Source organism: Sapajus apella, unplaced genomic scaffold, assembly GCF_009761245.1.
Source record: "Sapajus apella isolate SASKATOON/1434 unplaced genomic scaffold, GSC_monkey_1.0 scaffold22, whole genome shotgun sequence".
NCBI classification, from domain to species: Eukaryota; Metazoa; Chordata; class Mammalia; order Primates; family Cebidae; genus Sapajus; species Sapajus apella.
This window is the reverse complement of record NW_022436962.1, coordinates 21,578,735-21,592,500: the sequence shown is the minus strand read 5'-3', so window position 1 is coordinate 21,592,500 and position 13,766 is coordinate 21,578,735. Positions and strand designations below refer to the sequence as shown.

General features: G+C 40.7%; 1 pseudogene; it reads left to right on the top strand.

Moving 5' to 3' along the window:
- LOC116559085 overlaps positions 1-13,534 on the top strand; it is a 42,743-nt pseudogene extending 29,209 nt beyond the window's left edge.
- The last annotated feature ends 232 nt before the right edge of the window (positions 13,535-13,766 follow it).

Genomic DNA, 13,766 nt, shown 5'->3' with positions numbered 1-13,766 from the left:
TGATTTTCTATGTGACCTTATCTACTGTACTTAACCTTTTTGTTGAAACTTCCTCCATCTGCAAAAGATTCTTCATAATTATACCGTCTTATTATCTCATCAGTATGCAGGAATTCTAAGTTCTTCTGGAAATAGGAGAATACCATAAACTCCTATCTCCTAAAGCAGGGTGGAGAGATTCTGTCATGATTGTCTAGGAGTGGTTAAAAAACAAAAACAAACAAACAAAAAACCTGACATTATTGCTACTGCTACCGTAACCTAGGAAAAGTTCACTCACAGATGACATCATTCTTTCCCAAAAAGTGAGAATTTAGTGTCAGAATATTCTTTTCCACGTAGAACTCCAGGTGGCTACCCCAAAGTTGTTGCTCTTTATGCTCAGATCTCAGGGTATGGTTGGAGGACCAGATGCATTGCCGAAGAGCATGTTGAAAACATAGAATCTGAGTACCTCTCCTGAACTACTGAATCAGAATCTTTATAAAACAAGATCCCCAGGTGGTCCAGATGTGCTTTAGAGTTTGAGAAGCACTGTATATATGAACTATTTGTTCCATTCTGAACCCTCTGAGATGTGTTGGCAGGAATGTGTGGAAGTCCTCTTCTTATTGGGAGCTATTTGCAAGGACAGAAGTTAGAGATAACCCCCCAGAGTCCCATGGCCTCTGTATTTAATTTTGCTAGAAAAGACAGTAAGAAAGGAGACCGTCATTCGTGGCTCCTCCTGAAAGTCTTCAATTGTCCTCGTCTTTGTAGCCCGTGTGGAGTAACTGACAGCTCTCACTTACTCTCTTTGCTACAGAAGAAAGTACTTGAATTTGACAGTCTTGGCTGTCTCTGTTATGTACAGAAACACTAATGGCTAAAATTACAAACATCTTTATAAAAATGTAATTCTGTTACAAGATGAATTATGATCTAAACTTAGTTCCAAATGGAATTAAAACTGGGGTGTTTCTTTTCAAACCGTCAGTTTGTTTATGCAGTGGCTTCAGCCCTGAGCAGAATCACCTTCAAAGTGAAAAACAATTCTGGCTTAGAACTGCCAGTTCCTATGAAGCAACCCTAGGTACCAGGATGCTCCAGGTCCTGATTTGTTTGTGTGATGTAAACTTAGACTTATGCAGTAACATATAAATAATATATACCCAACATCTTCCATTAATTAAAAAAGGCAAATGGGTTAAGAACCTTTGCAGAGCCAGTCCCTTTTCTGACCAATGTGTAAGAATCTCCAATTCCTTCTAAAATTATTTGTCAGGCCTCAGGGCATTTTGAGATATTCTGGAATTTTTTTTATTAGCATGGAAGAGTATTTCAGATACTATGGCAACATTTCTGTGCTCTCCTTTCATCACAGTCTCTGACGGCTTCACTTACCATGATGGATCTCTGGCTACATGATTAGGAGGCAGACAAAATTTAAGTCTAATTTCATTTGAAGTAGCATAGGTGCAAGTGTTAGAGAGAGAAAAAAATCTTTTCATGTTTTCTGCTGAAAAGGAAAGAATCCCTTTTGCATTTGAAATCATTCCTCCTTATGGCATTGCCCACCTGCTTCCACACACATGAATGGGAATTGAGCCTTTCAAAATCAGAGTCCAGATTTTTCCAGGATAATCCTACCGAAATGGTGGCAACACCAATACTTGCTAAGAATGGTAAAAGCAGCTTCTGAGCAAAAGTTCAATGTAGGGAGCAAGTGTTGAGGACAACCTGACCTTATCACATGTGCTCTGAACCACTGAAAAACACTGCAGGTCTGCAGAGCAGGAAAATGTGGAATCTGCAGTGTATTTCCCGACACATCCGTGTTGGGATCATTTAATGTTACTAGAATGAGAGAACAAGTATAGATGTTTCCAAATTCTTTCTTTTTATACCTGTAACAGGGGCATAGGTAAAAGCAAAATAGTCTGTCAGCTGGCTGTATTGCAAATTTTAGGACATTTGAGCAGTAATAATGGCTAAATCCCTTCTTTGCACAACTCCTCCTTTTCCCCCCACAGAATGTCATGGTGTGGATAGGAAGCATGTGTTAACTGACCTGAAAACTTTTTTTCAGCTTGGTTTGATTTGAAGAATGAGAACTTTGTAACCTCATGTTTCATTAAAAAGAGTTACATTTGAAAAGCAAGTTTATTAAGTCCTAACTTGTTCCACTAACAATGAAGGGAATAAAATGAGATTAACTGCTTAATTTCCAAAATGCTATGCTGACCAAGAGTTTGCAGATCTTTACCCCCTAAGCATTTTCTGATTATAAAACAGCATCAATAACCCACTCTCTCTTTCAGTGTTGAAAAGTAAATGACAGGAGCACAATGTGTTGGTACTTTATCACAGGTATTGTTTCCAAGTGCAAAATTTGTTGAAAAGTTATAAAGCAAACCTTTGGTTTGGGGTTTAGATTATGTATTTGAAGCCATGATTATTTGAAGCCCTAGAAATAGGAATTGAAGAAAAGATGAAACACTAAAGATTTTCAAATATTGTCCTAGTTAGTGTAACCCACCATTCTGTAAACTTCACAATGGTGGAAACCTCATCTTTGTTGTTCATTCACTAGTCCTCAGTACGTAGCACAGTGTCTATCATAATACTATACGTTCAACTAAGATCTAGTGAATGAATCAATTAATAGTGGTTTAATAAATAAGTAGTTAAGTTCAAGCTGATGGTTTATGGCAGGAATCAGCCAACATTTTGTGCAAAGGGCCAAATAATAAATATTTTCTGCTTTGCAGGCCATATGGTCTCTGTTGTAACTACTTGACTCTGCCATTGTAGTGAAAGCAGTCATAGACAGTATACAAGTGAATAAGCATGGCTGTGTTCCTGTGTTCCAATAAAACTTTATTCACAAAACAGTTGTTGAGCTGTGTTTACCCCATGGGCCATAATTAGCTAACCTGGGGTCGATGGAATACAATGTCCTATGGCTTTGGGGCCAACTATCCTATTATAACTTTGTTTCTTTCCTTGGACTTTTATAGATGATATATTAACTCATAAATTTCTTAGTATTTATTTAGTAAAGCACTATTATATGGCTGTGGAGACTATCTAGGTATATAAAACATACTTTCTACCCTCAAATAACTTTTGGTGTAATAGCTGTCTTCCAAACTCATCCACCGGATAAGTCATTTCCCATTCTAGAAACAGGCTAAGAAAAAGGTAAAGAGAGGTCAGAAATATAATGACTGATAAATATCCATAGATAATAAACTATCAGATATGAGGGGGTATTTACCTGCAAACACATTTTAACATCATTTTCTTTCTTTTTTTAAATTGTTTGGGGTTATTTTTTTTTTGAAGGGTCTTGCTCTGTCACCCAGGAGGGAGTCCAGTGGCACAATCATGGCTCACTGTAACCTCTGCCTACTTGACTCAAGCAATTCTCCTACCTCAGCCTCCCAAGTAGCTGGGACTTCAGGCATGTGCCACCATATATTTTTGCATTTTTTGCAGAGAGGAGGTTTTGCCATGTTGCCCAGGCTGGTCTTGAATTCCTGAGCTGAAGTGATCCATGAACCTTGGTCTACCAAAGTTCTGGGATTACAAGTGTGAGCCACCATGCCTGGCCTCTTTTAAATTTCAAAGTAAACTTTTTATTGAGGTATACAATCCATGTAGAAGGTAGGCTCCAACTATAGTATGATTTGGAAGATTTTTTATCCTGTAACCAGCATCTAAATCAACAAATATGGTACTAGCAACTCAGAAAACCCTAATATATTTTTCCTGGCATTACCAAGTATCCTCCCACAACAAAGTTCAGCATTATAGTGGCCTTAGCTACACAGTTTACATATAACATACATCTTTTAAGATGCTAGCCAAGAATCTAGGTAACCCAGAATTTCCCTTTGGGTGTATAACCCCTCCCAACTCTCAGCCCATGCATTTCAATTGAGAATGACTCCATATACAGGGCTCCTTGGTAGATTATGAAATATATACCAAAGCAATCAATACACTCTCATTTCAGACTGCTGTGTGTGTCAGAAAGAACAAGGAAGTAGCTTCTCTCTGATTGAACTGGGAATAATGATGATGGAGTTTAGAAGTTCTGAGGGGCCACCACAAAATTTCAGGGAACAGCCAACTCCAAAACCTCTGAATCTGGCTGTGCTTTGGACTAACTCTCCTGTAGTTTTCAGTTTAAGTAGCCAGTAAGTGCTTTCTAATCCTCTCCTGTATTTATGTTTATACTAGTTTAACCTGAAAGCAAAGCTCCTGTAATGGAGGTCCAAGTGAAATTGATTCTTATTGTGGCATGATTTTTAAAAATTGCGCATAAGTATGATTTTTAAGAATGAAAGTAAATAAAGGAGAAGGGAGGAAGAAGAGCTGAGAAATTTAAAACAAACAACAAAATAAAACAAAATGAAAATGTAGTCAGAGAGGTGGGGAGAAAACCAGAAAATTGCAGTGGCCTGGATGCTGAGGGAGCAAATTCAAGTCTTCTTCAGAGCTGTCAAATGCTGTATAGAAATAAAATATACCACAGAATTCATTTGTGTATTCATTTATAAATATCTGTTGAGCACTGATGTATGCCAGACACTCTAATGAGTACTGGAGACACATCCATGAATAAAAGAAACAGAAGCCCCTGCCCATGGGGGTGTGGGGGCTTATTGCTTAGATTGGAAAACCCGTTAGATCTGGTCATATGGAATAATCCTATAGAGAGCTGTTTTGTCAAGCATCGAGGGACAAAACACATATTCCCAAGAACATCAGGCTTGAATGACGGCCAGGAAGTGGAGTCGGTGCATGCTTGTTGCCAGGGGTTGTAGTGTAGCTCACAGATTTCCTTACCATTCTTTGTTAGTTTTCTTTATTCATATTAATTTCCTTTTGAATGACACCATGAGAGTGTCATTGGCTTTTTCTCCTTAAAAGCATTGAATTCCTGAGGATTTTTACAGCATTTTGACTTAGTATGATATGGGAAGGACTCAGGTCGCTCCCGTTGTCCTGTATCCAGGGCTCACACCAATCAGCACAGGGTCGGGATTTGGTGCTCCCTCCCTGCCTCCTGTGAATTGCACTACAGACATAAAAATACTCTTAGGTTTTGACTTATAACTCAAATGTTTTGAGCACAGAGTAGATGATTCTCATAATTCTGTCTGTTGTCAGATTTCCCCAAGACTGGGAAGGCTTTTGATATTTTTGTGAAGGTTGGAGGTGACTGGGAGGCAATAGCATACACTTCCTTCTATTGTTCTTTCCAGAAAATGAAGAGCCCAGTAGAAATGTCATTGACAGCTCCAAACAAGTCAATCTTAAGTTGCAGGTAGGCATTTCTTTATCAATTTGTCCAGCGACTTCTGGTTGGTGTTAGTGACAGCCTAAATTTCGTAAATGGACTCATAAGCAGCTAGTGAGAGCCAGGTGAATAGATCTGTCATTCGCTATGTGGCTCAGTGACCAAGAAGGATAACATATCCATACTACAGTCCACAAGAATGCTTGAGATAGGACAAGGAGGCCTCAGGAAAGTTTCTATCATATTTTATGGGTAGTGACTGTGTTATTCAACTATGTCACTTAATGCGTAGTTACTGTGTATAATGGATATGGAGTGCCAATTTTACCAGACTGCAATAAAATACACTAAAACTCAGCTAAACCTGACTTACTCATGGTGATTCAAAAGTTGCTAAAACATTTGAAGTTACTGAATCGGAAGTTACTAAAGAATCAGAAGTCAATGAAGGATGAAGTGCCTCCGTTTTAAACTCAACTTATCTTATCCTCCATAGATAAATAGACATGGTTGTTCTCTATATGAAGAAATGTTAGATAAGCCAGCCAGTATTTTCCATAGATCTTGAAATGTATATATCCAGCTATATAGTGAAGACAATAATATTCCAGTATGCTAGTGACTTTCTGGAACCACTTGTTCTGTAATGACTCACATAAAGCTAATTTGAAAGGAAGAAATGTAGATAAGTTTATTTAGCTAGAAATTTAAAACATATCTACTTAATAATTAGTCTGTTATTTTGCTGAAAACAGAACATTACATTTCCAATAAATATTCATTAGGAAAGAATATATACCTTAATTAAGACTGACTGAAAGCAAACCAAAAACCAAACCAAACAAAATTGGAATGTTAGATGATTGCTCATCTTAGCTTGTCTTGTCCTCTTATGTAGAATATATAGATTTTGCATATACTGTCCCACTTTTTCCCTTGGTTTCATTTTCAGATAGAATGTATTAAAATATCCTCAAATTACAACTAATATATAGGAGGTGGGGCTGGGCTGAAACCCACTCTGTCACCTTCACCTGTCTGGATCCCTGGAAAGTAGCCTACCATAAGTTCATTTGCACAAGGAACCTGAGTTCCCTGAGGAAGACTTACCCAGAGAAAAGGTGCCTCAAAAGTAGCTCAAAGGGAGACTGAGTCTACAGCAAACAATGAGTACAATGTCTGTTATTTTCTTTGTCACCCAAAAAAGCCCCATAAAGTTGTAGGTCAAAAATGAACGTTAAGTGAAATGAAAAGAACTCTTTGTGAATTATTGGCAGTGCAACACAGCCCTCTTTTACAGTATGAAAAGGGAAACAGAGATGCACCACATTTTAGGGCTTATAACAGCTCAGTTTTGACATTTCCTGAGTTCTAGAGACTGCAGTAGTACTCAGTATTCACCAACTCAGATCCACAACAGCCATGTCATTGAAAACAGTGCACCAAGGCACCGTCACAGCAAGGTGGCTTTGGACCCATAAAGCAAGATGGCACCAAACATAGTGAACAATGGCGGATTCAAAAGGAAAGTTTAGTAACCTATGCCACGTGGGGGCTCTGAGAAATAATCGTCTTGTGGCACTTGGCAGGGTCTTTGAGTCTCAAAAGAGAGGATGAGGGTGAGCCAAAGAAACCTTATTTTGTTGGCAGTGTAATTTAATTTTATATACCTCAGAGCTCCCACAGCTTTATGCAAATCACACTCATAACATGCATCTGTAAAGCCAAAAGATCAGAGAAAGGGGCAACATGATTTCTTAAGTGCTCCATTTTCTCAGAAAATACAAGGCTATATCTCTCCTTAATGATTTGTAATTAAAATCATTCAGGTAATTATGTTTAATGAATATTATCTCTCTTCATCTTAAAGCATCCTGAATGAGTTAGAAAGAAAATATTCTTGCTGAAGATAACTATACACATGCCTGTGAGTGTGTACACTTCTTTCCACCCACTGTTTCCTGTTTCTCCCTCCTCCCCAAGGAACAGGAGATGTCATTATGGGCAGCTGATGAGGCAGGGCCCCCAAAGTGAATAGACAGGGGGGAAGTTAAGGGAGCTTTTGTGTGGTAGATTGGACAACCACCAGTTTTATGTTCATGATTGACTTTCCTCTATGTAACTGTTAGACAAAACTATTCACCTGTTAGTCTTCATTCTGTGCTTTGAAAATCACTGTCAGAATTTACCAGGCAGCACTTTATACGTGGAATCAGATTTGCTTGGGTTCCTCTGAATATATCCTTAAACCCCGGCCTTTTTCAGATTGTACCTCTTTCTTCATCACTATTTTACGAGAATGCAAGGACCCATCAACCACAAGACACTTGTTTCCCCTGAGAAAACACATAGAAAAAGACTAGAGAAGAGATACAAAACATACCCTGAGCCCCTGAATCCCACTGAATGATTTCATAAAGCTTCTTGGGGATTTGTTTTGGTCTCACATTGATCTTCCCTGGTGCTAGAGCTCTAAGCCAATGCCTCTGGCCAATGGTACTGCAAAATCCTTTTTAACTGTGTGTACACTCCAGTTCCCACCATAGGGAGAGCCCTTCTAAAGGGACCTGAACTGTTTCCTTCCAAAACTTTGAGCCCCAGATGTTCTCACAGGCCGAGAGCTGTTCTCGGAATTCAAAGGAGAGCTGGTGCTTTTACAGAGCTGAGTAGTGGCAGTGGGCCAGCTCGACTCATGTGGTGAGGTTCACTGCATTGTGATTTATAAAATGTCCCCAATAAAACTAAAAAAAATAAAAATAAAAATCTGTTCCTTATTTATCCTACCCAGTAAAAAAGTACCATAGTGCATTTCTAAGAATACTTAATTTTATATGTGTGATTATAATTATTTAAACACTTGCTAGCATTTTTCCAGAAGCCCTTTCTTCCTCAGATGAGCCAAAACATTATATTTTCCACCCTGATTGTCGCAAACAAAACAAAACAGATATTTTCTGCTGTTAGAAGCCTGAAGAGCATTTAACTACGTGGCATATATTGAAAATTGGAAAGCTGTATTTTTAAAATTCATACTTTCCAAGAAAAGATGAAAGTGGATCACATTTAAACTAATACTGGAATGCAGAGGGGAAGGAAGGACAAAGGAAATCCAGTTTGTCTTCTGCCTGGCTTTCGTGTATAAAGTTCTGTACATGTTTTTAAAACAATATGTATAAAACCATTCATAGAACACTGTACATGTAAGTTAGTAACTATTTTTATATCACCAGGAGGAACTAGCTTTCTTTGGGCCTCCAATTACTGTACCATGAAACTGAGGGGTGCAGAGAATTTGGATCAAGGCAGAGGCAGAGGCAGAGCAGAAAGGACTACAGATGTCCCATTGGTATTTTCTGTGAACAACTCAATTCTCTAGAGAACCCTGGCTATTAAAGAGAAGGCCCAACAGCTGAGCAGTTAAATGCTCACTTATTGTCAGGCTAAGATAAACCAAAATTTTGGAAACCTTTACGAAAAAGAGATTGTAACAGCAGAGCACTCTTACAGTCTTTACTAAACCAATTCAATATAAGTTCTTGGTATTTAATTATAAGAATAATGTCTTTACTGATACACAGATTTTTCAGGGTGTGGAGCAATTTGGAAACAGTCAAAAAGTCTAATTAATGGTGACATCTGGGAGGATAACAGAAAGCTATTTGTAGCTATTGTAGAAGTTCTTATAAGATATATCTAGGAGAGTGGTTCTCAAAAAGGGCAATTTTACCCATATGGAACACTTGGTAATGTCTGGAGACATTTTTGGTTGTCCCAGTGTGTAGCTACAACTGTGTCTTTTGAGTAAATGTTTTGGATACAGGGTGCCCACCAGCACCCTTGTTGCCATTAAAAATTAATGGCCACGTGGACAGAGAAAGTAGGGTTGCTGCTGTCTGCCTATCCACCTGCCTGTGTGCTGGCGTTGTGGGCCAGGATGATGGGCTTCTTGGAGGAACAGCTTGGCTAGAAGCTAGTGATCAGCAGCAGCAAGGTTGGCCAGTGGCAGTGGCAGGACTTCTTGCGGGACATGCCTTGGCTGGAGCTGCCCTACAAGGAGAAGCACAGAAGCTTAAACTTTGAAACACATACCAAACTTTCAACATTCCATTGCTAATATTCATAGATGCTACCACTGGAAAGGTTGTATGCAAGAATGGGCTGCTGGTGATTTGAGATGACCCAGAAGGTATGGAATTCCCTTGGGAACCTAACACACAGGACAATCCTTCACAACAAGAAATTATCAGGCCCAAAATGACAATAATGCCACAGTCAAGAAACCCTGGCATAGAAGTACAAATCTCAAGGGTTTTCTTTTGCAAGGTACAGGATTAAAACCATGTTAAGCTATCCTTTCTTTAAATGAACATAGAATACTTACTACCTGGCATGGTTTGGACTTGTGTCCCCACCCAAATTTCATGTGGAATTTTAAAGCCTGCATGTCAAGAAAGGGACCTGTTAGGAGGTGATTGGATCATGGGGGCAGTTTCCCTTATGCTGTTCTCATGATAGTGAGGGAATTCTCACAAGACCTGATGGTTTTAAAAGTGGCAGTTACCCCTGCGTGTTTTCTCTCTCCTGCTGCCTTGTAAAGAATGTGCCTGCTTCCCCTTCTCCTTCCATCATAATTGTAAGTTTGCTGAGGCCACCCCAGGCCCTATGAAACTGATTCAATTAAACCTTTTTTTGTTTGTTTATAAATTTCCTGGTCTCAGGTATTATCTATATAGCAGTGTGTTTTGAAATGTGAAAACAACATGAGTTTTGGGAGTGGACAGGGACTGAATGATACGTTTTGGCTCTGTGCCCCTACTCAAATCTCATGTAAAATTTTAATTCCCACATGTCAAGGGAGGGGCCTGGTAGGAGATGACTGGATCATGGGGTCAATTTCCCCCCTGCTGTTCTCATGATAGTGAGGTGGTTCTCATGAAATATGATGGTTTTTAAAATAGTGGTTTCCCTTGCATACTCTGTCTCCGGCCACCTTGTGAAAAAGATGCTTGCTTCCCCTTGGCCTTCCACCATGATTTTAAGTTTGCTGAGGCCTCCCCAGCCATCCAGAACTGTGAGTCAACTAAACCTGTTTTGTTATAAATTCCCCAGTCTCAGGTAGTATCTCTATAGCAACGTGAAAATGGACTAATATACTACCAAGACAAATAAGTGATACTCACTTTGGAGAGATGTTCATGCTGCTTCTGAGGTAATTAGAAAAAAATCAGCTCCATGACAGAGAGTTAAACCTGGCATCAGAATGCCCACCAGCACCCTTGTTACCATTAAAAATTAGCAGCATCCAGGCTACGTGGACAGAGGAAGTGGAGTTGCTGCTGCCTACCTACCCACAGGCCTGCATGCTAGGGTTGTGGTGGGCCAGGATGGTGAGCTTCTTGGAGGAACAGCTTGGTTAGAAGCTGGTGATAAGCAGCAGCAGGGATGACCAGTGGCAGTGGTAGGACTTCATACAGGACATGCTTTAGCTGGAGCTGCCCTACACCGAGAAGCACAGAAGCTTAAACTTTGGAACAAATACCAAATTTCTGACATTCCATTGCTAATATTCATTGATGCCACCACTGGAAAGGTTGTATGCAAGAATGGGCTGCTGGTGATCTGAGATGACCCAGAAGGTATGGATTCCTTGGGAACCTAAACTCTTCAGAGAAGTCATTTCAGAGCCCTTCCTTAAAAATGACTCACAGTTCCTGGAGAGCAGCAGCCTGGAAGGGTCTCACATAGGACGCCATTTCTGTGCACGTGGGTGTTCATCCTGCCAAAGCCTCACCCAGGTCCTGGTGGAATCCTATTAGAAGATCAAGGAGGCAGGCCAGAGCTTTGAGATTATCCTAGTGAAGACAGGTGAGAAGAGTCCTTCAAACAGTACTTCAGTGATATGTTCTGGCTCCTTATCCCCTCCACTGAGGAGGCCTGGAGGTCATACTCCAGCTGGCTGTACGGAATCCAAGACATTCCCTATGCTCATTGTGCAGGACCTACAGGGCAGGATGATCATGCCGGGGCTTGGGGATGCAAGTAGAGTTCCTTAATGATGAGGACTGCTGGGAGTTTCATGGCACTCCAAGCCCATGCTGAAGATCTCTGACTCACTGTGCAGCTCAATTGGACCCTGCTTCCTTATTTATTTATTATTTTTGTAGACTCTGAGGATGGCAGGGAGTCCCAGGGAGCCAAGCAGCTGATTCAGCCAATCGCTGAGAAAATCATTGCCAAATGCAAAGCCAAAAAGGAGGAGACACCACTTCCATTTTTTTGTACCTGGGGAGGATGACATGACTGACTTCCTGTGAGATTACATCAACCCTCCAGAGGCTGCCCCTTTACTCATTATGCTGGACATGTCAGCACTGGCCAAGTTCATGATGGACGTGGAAGAGATTACCCCTACCATTGTAGAGGACTTTGTGAATAACTTCCTGGCAGAAAAACTCAATCCAGAGCCCACCTGATGGGGCCTGGCCTTCTGATATGCTATTTACAATTTAGTCTTCTCCTCCTCCCCTTCCTCCCCTCTACCCTTAAACTTATCCTGTGTGTCCTGGATTATACAACCCAAGTGTCCAACCTCCTGTGGTGCCTTGCTTCTGCATTCACTCCCCAGGTTAGCACCCTGGGGTACATGTCCTCTCAGCAGCAGCAGAATCCACCATGGTTGGAGACTCTGCTTGGGATCATGAGATGGCACAGTCTACTCAGAACAGAGACAGCATCACTTTGACAAAGTCACTAGCTTTTGGTGAAGGATCTGCCAGGATTTTCTTCTACAGAGTAAGTGTGAAGGGCCAGTGGATCAGGGTTCTTGCTCTGACTCTGGCATCAGCACATACACAGCCAGAGGAACTGCCTGGTGACACCTACATGGAGGTGGAGCAGAGAGAGTCTTGGCCTTGATAGGCCTCAGCTTAGAGCTATTGGTGAGAAAATCCTTTCATAAGTGACAGCTTTTCTTAGTCTGAGGGAAAAACAGCAGCTTATCAATGTGTTCTTAGAGAAGAGTTTTTCAAATGTAAAAGGAAGCTTGTGGGTTTTTTTAGGGTGAGAAAAACCATTTAACAAAGGTAATAGTTCATACAGTTATGGCTTTACTGTTACTGAGCTCCCGCCTCATGATGAGAGCTTCTCATTCTTTCATCTCTCTCTTCCTCGATCTTGACCTTCCCTGAGTTTCTGCATGCTTATATGACCAGCTCCCATGATCTAGAAATTTTAACAGATTCTTCCCATTGTATATCTATTCCCAAGAAACTCAGCTCTGAGTTCTTAGAGGAGCACCTCCTAGCCAGCACAGACCTCTCACTCCACCCAGCTCTGTCTGAGGCCACTGCACCTCTGCCAAGCTACCTGCACCCACTTTGGTTACCCTATGGTCATTCCCTTTTATTTTCAAAGCAGAACTAAAAAGACAAAGAATTATCAGAAGCCTCACATCTTCTGCAGAAGGAGCTGTGCCCTAGGGTGGGAGTGAGAGCAGAGGGCATGTCGCTATGAGTAGGCACTGGATTCCCTTGGCTAGGCCCAGGCAGATTGGCCTCTTATTTGACCATAGTTCACCAAAAGAGAAGCAACAACTATGCTCTTAGGATTTGGGGTGGAGGGCTTTGGCCTAGGGACTCATGTGGTTGTAGCCTCACTCAGGCGCGTGTCAGGGTCTTTAAACAATCCTGGACTTTACCTTTGGCTCCACTCAGCACTCTGACAACCCAAACCATTTATTTGGAAAACCCAGCTCCTCACAACAAGCTGTTGACACTTTTGTTTCTTGCCAAACAGGATTATTGATTTGTAGTTCAGAGATACTTAGTTGGTAATCAGACTGTTATTTGATGTTACCAGCCTGAAATGCAATCACCTAATAGGAAATAAAGTGGGCATCTTTGGTCATTATCAACCAAAAGGAAAAAAAAAAGGAGAATTAGCAGTGTCCAGGCTAAGAGGGCTTTCATTAACATTTATGTAGAGGCCAAAGTACTAGGTTGCTGTCAAAATTCAAAGGACAAGAGGAGAAAAGCCCTCAGGAGTTTCCTAATTGGGTGTAAAAGAGGGTGTACACAAGACTAGAGGCCTTCATGGGTCTTTGGGTAAATAAAGGATCATAGATAGAAAATATCCAGAAATTAGGAAGCAACGCAGGATCTTCCCTTTTGAGTCTGTCTTTTTAAAGGCTTAAGTGTGTAAGGCTTTATTTCCTTGTATGGTACTAAATAGCAATCTGTATAAAAAGACAACCTCCGTTCATCCTCAGTGTGCTGGTTTTGAGATCTAACTGTTCTTTCAGTGAAGGGACTTTATCGTGTCTAGGGGTAGGGAAACCAGCAGGACAAGAGGTTTAAGAGGAAAGGGCTGTGACTACCTCCCTACATTACTACAGCAGTTTCTCTCCCAGACCCTTGAGTAATGATTGTAGGCTCAAGATAGAGATGACAAGATGAACAAACCAGTGACAACAGATCAT